The sequence below is a fragment of the Anomaloglossus baeobatrachus genome, chromosome 4 (assembly GCF_048569485.1).
Source record: "Anomaloglossus baeobatrachus isolate aAnoBae1 chromosome 4, aAnoBae1.hap1, whole genome shotgun sequence".
NCBI classification, from domain to species: Eukaryota; Metazoa; Chordata; class Amphibia; order Anura; family Aromobatidae; genus Anomaloglossus; species Anomaloglossus baeobatrachus.
In genome coordinates, this window is record NC_134356.1 from 193,710,309 (window position 1) to 193,717,808 (window position 7,500).

The window sequence follows — 7,500 nt, forward strand, 5'->3', positions numbered from 1 at the left end:
TTCTGGATCGCCTCAACTTTGTTAATTTGGGTCTTAATCACTCCTTGGCCTATTACGTAGCCCAAGTAGCGGGCTTCTGTGAGTCCCAACGCACATTTCTTGGGATTGGCTGTCAATCCGGCTGTTCGAAGCGCGTCTACCACCGCTTGTACCTGTTCCAAGTGGGTCTGCCAATCGGAGCTGTAAATAATGATGTCATCAAGGTACGCTGATGCATACGCCTGGTGCGGTTCCAGCACTAAGTCCATCAACCTCTGGAACGTGGCCGGAGCGCCATGTAACCCAAAAGGCAAGACAACATAGTGGAAGAGACCATCCGGCGTAACAAAAGCGGTTTTCTCCTTGGCGGACTCCGTTAGTGGCACCTGCCAGTACCCCTTGGTCAGGTCGAGCGTGGTAAAATATCGCGCCTGTCCCAGCCTATCAATCAGCTCATCCACCCGGGACATGGGGTAGAGATCAAACTTGGATATTTCGTTCAATCTCCTAAAGTCATTGCAGAACCTTAAGGAGCCATCGGGTTTTGGTATTAGGACAATCGGACTAGCCCATTCACTCCGGGATTTTTCGATGACCCCCAGGCGTAACATTGTCTTTACTTCCTCCGATATGGCTTGTCGTCGAGCCTCCGGTACTCGGTATGACTTCAGGCGTACCTTCAGGTGGGGCTCGGTGACAATATCATGTCGTATCAGACTGGTCCTACCGGGCAGCTCGGAGAAGACATCGGGGTTCTGCTGAACCAACCGTCTGGCCTCTCGCCTCTGTGTCTTGGTGAGGGCTTCTCCAATCCTTACTTCTGGTTCGTCCTCTCCAGAGGTCGCTGGAGCCGGATGTGAACGACCCGAAGAGGAGGGAGGTGGGGAAAAAACAGCCATCAGGCTTTCCCGTTCCTGCCACGGTTTTAATAGGTTGACATGGTATATTTGTTCAGGTTTCCGCCTACCGGGCTGCAATACTTTATAGTTAACCACCCCGACTCTTTCCTTTATCTCGTAGGGGCCTTGCCACTGAGCCAGGAATTTACTCTCCGCCGTGGGAATCAATACCAACACCCGATCCCCGGGATTAAAGGTCCGCACGGTGGCTTGTCTATTGTAGCGGCCGCTTTGCGCGGCCTGAGCCTCCTGTAAATGCTCCTTCACAATTGGCATGACCGCGCTTATGCGGTTCTGCATACCCAAAATGTGTTCAATCACGCTTTTATGGGGGGTGGGCTCCTGCTCCCAGGTTTCTTTTGCCAGGTCCAACAATCCCCGGGGATGTCGCCCGTATAACAATTCAAAAGGCGAAAACCCCGTGGATGCCTGTGGCACCTCTCGTATGGCAAATATCAAATAGGGAAGCATCTGTATTGCAAATATAAAAATGGCTATTTTTGAGTTTATAAATTATGTTATACTATAACATTGATTAATCAAACAGACAAAGTGTACATGGTTACAAAATCTTGTATATACTTAAGGATTTCTGTGTGTTTGTCTTGAATATACAGACAAACAATATATCCATTTACCTAGCTCAAATACCTGATGTGTATTCTTGGGAGACTTGAATGCTGTGGGTTTATTACCCCATTGTCTGATGTGTGGTGTATCTCTGGTTCATCTATGCCCAGTGACTGGCCATCAAAGGGCATGGATCAATAAGACTACAACACATTAACTTTAAGGCTTGTAATATTGTTCAAGCCTTTTTAAGATCAGCTGAAGTATAGCACAGACAGAAGCTCGTGTTTCCTGCACCGTGAGACGTCCGGTCAGTGATGTCCAGGAGTCTCTGTCTATGTCATGCTTCTCTGACCTCCAGACAGATGATGTCCAAAGCTCCTTGGTGATGTAAGTATATTTAACTGTACTTAACCTTTGTATGTTCAATATACAAAAGTGTACGCAATATCATACTTTTCCTTTAAGTTTTTATTTCATATTAACCTTTATAATAAAATTACTTATTTGCCTTCTTTAAAGCCGTATCTGAACCTTAGCGTTAAAAATATTAGCAAAACATTTGGCGTAGTCGGCAGGATACGCAGAAGGCTTTGAGTATTTTTGTTAGTGTGATATTGCGTAAAATATGCCTCTTTTTAAGAAAAAAGTGGTTGTGAGTGAATGCATTGAGATTCCAGGTTGGGAACAGACTCCCTATGATATTTTGGCAACCAAGTGGTCGCATAGTGTTGGTTTGAGTGAACCATGGGACAAATGTTTGAAAAATGCTGAACCTGTAGATGTGGTTGAATGCTTGCAGAAAGTGAAAGTGGAGAAAGGTAAAGAATTGGGCGCTGTGGGTAGGGGTGGATGGATCCTGTTGTCTGCATATAGAAAACAGCATGAGGAAAAGATACGTATGGTAACAAAAGTTCAGGAATTAGAGAGACAGTTGTGTGAGGTCCAGACTGCATTGGTCACAGCACAGTGTCAGAATAAGTTGTCAGTGGACAAATGTGATGGATATCAGCATGATGCAGACAAGTCTGCTGTATGTATAGAGCAGTATAAATACAGAAAGAAGAGAGGGAAGGAGAATAGAAAGGAAGTAACTTTGGCCATAGCCAAAGCAGGGACAGAGGGGAACTCAGATGAGTGGAGTGGTGATGTACAGAACTCAACTGATTCTGAAAACGTCACCGACCCAGAACAGGAGGATGAATATGTCAGTGGGGAGAAGGAAAGTGATCCTCATCTTAACCCAATAAGAGTTCATCCTATATACCATAGACAAGTTGTAGAAACAGCTACAGGTAAACAGAACAGGAATATGGTAGAGGATTGCAGTCAGCTTCTTGATCGTTTTTCACAAAGGTCAAATGAACCTTTGATAACTTGGATAGTCAGATTATGGGAGACGGGGGCTCATGGAGTGCATCTGGATGCTGTGGATGGCCCAAAGTTTGTTCAACTCAGCCATGAGCCTGTAGTGAAGGAGGCATTTTGTTCCTTGATAGTTCAGCGACCACATGTGGTGTGTAGTGTGTTGGATGTTGTGGCTATGGCATTGCAGCATAAATACCCATCTGAGGCGGACTGGCCGCCTAATGAAAAACCATGGTTTACATTGAAAGATTGTGCTCGGAGATTGAAGGAGGAGGCTATGAAAAATGCTATTTCAGCAAGTACATATGACGATTACATGCAAGTTGTTTTAAGTGTATCTATTAGAAATTGTATCATTAGAAATGCCCCTCCAGCTTATAAACATGTCATGATGGCATTAATGGTAAATCAGACAGGGAAACCCATCTCCAATACATTGGAGGCGATCCGACAGTTAGGGGGTCTGGGAGAATGGGGTCCCAAACAGAGAGGTCAGCTTAATTTTGAAGAACAGTGTAACAATGTCAAAAGTAGTACAAATCGTAGATCCCGTGTTACCAGGAGAGATATGTTTATGGCCCTGATAAAGGATGGTGTTCCCTGGGATAAAATAGACGGGATTAGTACTGACGAGATGTGGAAATTGTATCAAAAGAGAAAATTGTATCAAAGGAGAGGACTCAATAAAAAGTCAGGGGTTTCCCATAATAAAAAGGTTGCAGCAAAAGATTCTGAATCTCCACAGCGCAGGCGAAGCAGGACACGGGGAGAAAGAGGGCCCACTTTCTCATCGTCACCAGCAAAGCCTACAGCACCGGGGGTGTTGGATCTTTACGCTGAAGTCAAATGTTTGGTGCAGGAAATCAAAGCCCAGCAGAAGAGGTTATCATCATCTTCCACCAAGATGTCTCCATCTGAAATGGAAGATAGATGGGGGGAAATTGATAAGGGTAATATTGAGACCACAGAGGAGATTGAAAAAGATAAGGGTAATATCGAGACCACAGAGGAGATTGAAAAAGATAAGGGTAATATTGAGACCACAGAGGAGATTGAAAAAGATAAGGGTAATATTGAGACCACAGAGAAGATTGAAAAAGATAAGGGTAATATTGAGACCACAGAGGAGATTGAAAAAGATAAGGGTAATATTGAGACCACAGAGGAGATTATTATTATTATTATTATTTATTATTATAGCGCCATTTATTCCATGGCGCTTTGCAAGTGAAAGAGGGTATACGTACAACAATCATTAACAGTACAAGACAGACTGGTATAGGAGGAGAGAGGACCCTGCCCGCGAGGGCTCACAGTCTACAGGGAATGGGTGATGGTACAATAGGTGAGGACAGAGCTGGTTGCGCAGTGGTCTACTGGGCTGAGGGCTATTGTAGGTTGTAGGCTTGTTGGAAGAGGTGGGTCTTGAGGTTCCTCTTGAAGCTTTCCACGGTAGGGGAGAGTCTGATGTGCTGAGGTAGAGCGTTCCAGAGTATGGGGGATGCACGGGAGAAATCTTGTACACGATTGTGGGAAGAGGAGATAAGAGAGGAGCAGAGAAGGAGATCTTGTGAGGATCTAAGGTTGCGTGCAGGTAGGTACTGGGAGACTAGGTCACAGATGTAGGGAGGAGACAGGTTGTGCATGGCTTTGTATGTCATGGTTAATGTTTTGAACTGGAGTCGTTGCCACCAATACAGAATGTACAGAGATATGTAAAGAGATAAGTATTACAAAAGCCATTCCTGCTCATAAACAATACAGAGCCATCCAAATGTTAACAGAGAGACTGGAAACCAGGAGAATCCCTGTGTTCAGTCTATTGGAAGGGCAATTATTTTTGCTATTGTTTGGTTGGTCTCATATTTACATACCCATGCTGATAATTAATACAGCACAATATACCAATATGGTTGGGTAAATAGTGAACTTTTTAGGCTGTCAAGTTAGATGTGAATCTTTTAGCATATGGATAATGGACTGGATAAAATTGTGTTTTGTGCATTATTTGAGCTTATATGCTAATCATGTTTGTGCTTTCTTTTTAGACTGGAGACCAGAGTTTTACATGTTATTAGAGCAATCAGGCTAAAACAATGAAACAAGTAATCATCCCATTGTGATGAATGGGTATTGTATTTACCTAATGGTTGTTGTTTGTTTTATGTGTATGTTCAATCAGGACCACAGTAGGCTTGTAAATGCCCTCTCAGTATGATGGTCTCATGGTCCAAAGGTCAGATTTGGCCTTCAACTGAACTCAGTTAATAAGAGAAGGGATAGATCAGGATTATTAATTAAGGTAATTCTAATGAATAGTGGAGACAGTGACATGTTAATCAGTTGATGGTACTGTCTATTTCTAAAATGTAGATAGTCAGAGGGAGGGCTCCTTCAGTTCTGCAGAGAAGATAAATGATTTGGATCTTCACATCCTATCAATGATTGTGCAAAAATTTGGGTGAAACAATTTAGTGACAAAGGTATTCCAGAACCTGCTGAAGTCATTGCTCGAGGAGCAGACAATGTGCTGACAGTTATGAAACAAGAAAAGTGGGAATTCATCCCAACTGACAGATGAGTAATATGTGTATTTTTGTCCCTTTAGATCAAACTCTGGAAATGTTGTATCATTGGCGCCACCATGGGTATGGATCTACTTCCGTCAGAAGCCAAGCAACCTTCAGACCGAAAACAGAGAGACCAACCATGGAAAATGTGGCCTTATTGAAAACCAAACAGAATCTATGGGTTTACCTGGCTCAGCTGATGAATACGAGCCATTTTTGTATAACAAAGACTACCAGTGATGACAATATATGAGAAACTTGTATCGAGGCGCTACTGACCCCTTTACATAAATGAAGACCTAGAAGAAGAAGATGTGACCCAAAACCTCATCTCCAATCTGTATTGTGCCTATATGAACTGCACTGGGGAACATTCTCTAACAGAAGAGATGATTGCCCTAAGGACTCAAAGGGTTACATGAGCTGATCTATCAGAGGACTTGTTAAAGCAAAATAGGCAGATGTCAACAATTAAAAATACAGAATAAGACAGGGCATAAACAGATTGCTATTATTTGTGTCTCTCATACAAATAAAAAAATGCAAACGTATGAGGGCAGGAAATAATATGAGATTAACAATATAATGACTGTTTCATTATATACAAAAAATGTAAAATTGTTAACGAAATCATAGATACAAGGATTATCTATAATAATTGTAGGAACACTCACTGTAGCAGCACATGCAGCTAAAGCAATAGGACAATTCTCTTGTTTGGTGGCTATATTTATCACAAGTAGAGATGGATTTATACTAGATTAATTACATTACACAAGATAATGGTAGATGGTGGGAATGTGTATTTTCTTAGTTACCTGATTTTTGGATATATGCATTATATATATTAGGAGTAATTTTTGCTATTGTGCATGCATTGCTTTGTGTTGTTGTATCATCCGCTAAAACTATGCCGTTAGGGTATGGGACATTGTATAAATAATGTATGGCTCAAAATAGCCAAGGGTGGAATGTATTGCAAATATAAAAATGGCTATTTTTGAGTTTATAAATTATGTTATACTATAACATTGATTAATCAAACAGACAAAGTGTACATGGTTACAAAATCTTGTATATACTTAAGGATTTCTGTGTGTTTGTCTTGAATATACAGACAAACAATATATCCATTTACCTAGCTCAAATACCTGATGTGTATTCTTGGGAGACTTGAATGCTGTGGGTTTATTACCCCATTGTCTGATGTGTGGTGTATCTCTGGTTCATCTATGCCCAGTGACTGGCCATCAAAGGGCATGGATCAATAAGACTACAACACATTAACTTTAAGGCTTGTAATATTGTTCAAGCCTTTTTAAGATCAGCTGAAGTATAGCACAGACAGAAGCTCGTGTTTCCTGCACCGTGAGACGTCCGGTCAGTGATGTCCAGGAGTCTCTGTCTATGTCATGCTTCTCTGACCTCCAGACAGATGATGTCCAAAGCTCCTTGGTGATGTAAGTATATTTAACTGTACTTAACCTTTGTATGTTCAATATACAAAAGTGTACGCAATATCATACTTTTCCTTTAAGTTTTTATTTCATATTAACCTTTATAATAAAATTACTTATTTGCCTTCTTTAAAGCCGTATCTGAACCTTAGCGTTAAAAATATTAGCAAAACAGCATCATATCCCAGTCTTTCCCGTCTTTGGAAATCACCCTTTTGAGCATGGTTTTCAGGGTTTTATTGAATCGTTCCACTAAACCATCCGTCTGAGGATGATACACGGACGTACGCAACTGCTTGATCTGGAGTAGCCGGCATAGCTCTTTGGTCACTTTAGACATGAATGGGGTCCCCTGATCCGTAAGGATCTCCTTGGGCAACCCCACCCGGCAGAACACAGCAAACAACTCCCGAGCTATAAGCTTGGCTGCAGTATGTCTGAGAGGTATCGCTTCTGGATACCGGGTGGCATAGTCAACGATCACTAGGATATGCTGGTGCCCTCGAGCAGACTTTACGAGGGGCCCCACCAGATCCATCCCTATCCGTTCAAAAGGGACTTCTATAATGGGTAACGGTACCAACGGACTGCGAAAGTGGGTCAGGGGTGCGGTAAGCTGACACTCCGGGCAGGTTTCGCAGAACCGTTTTACCTCCC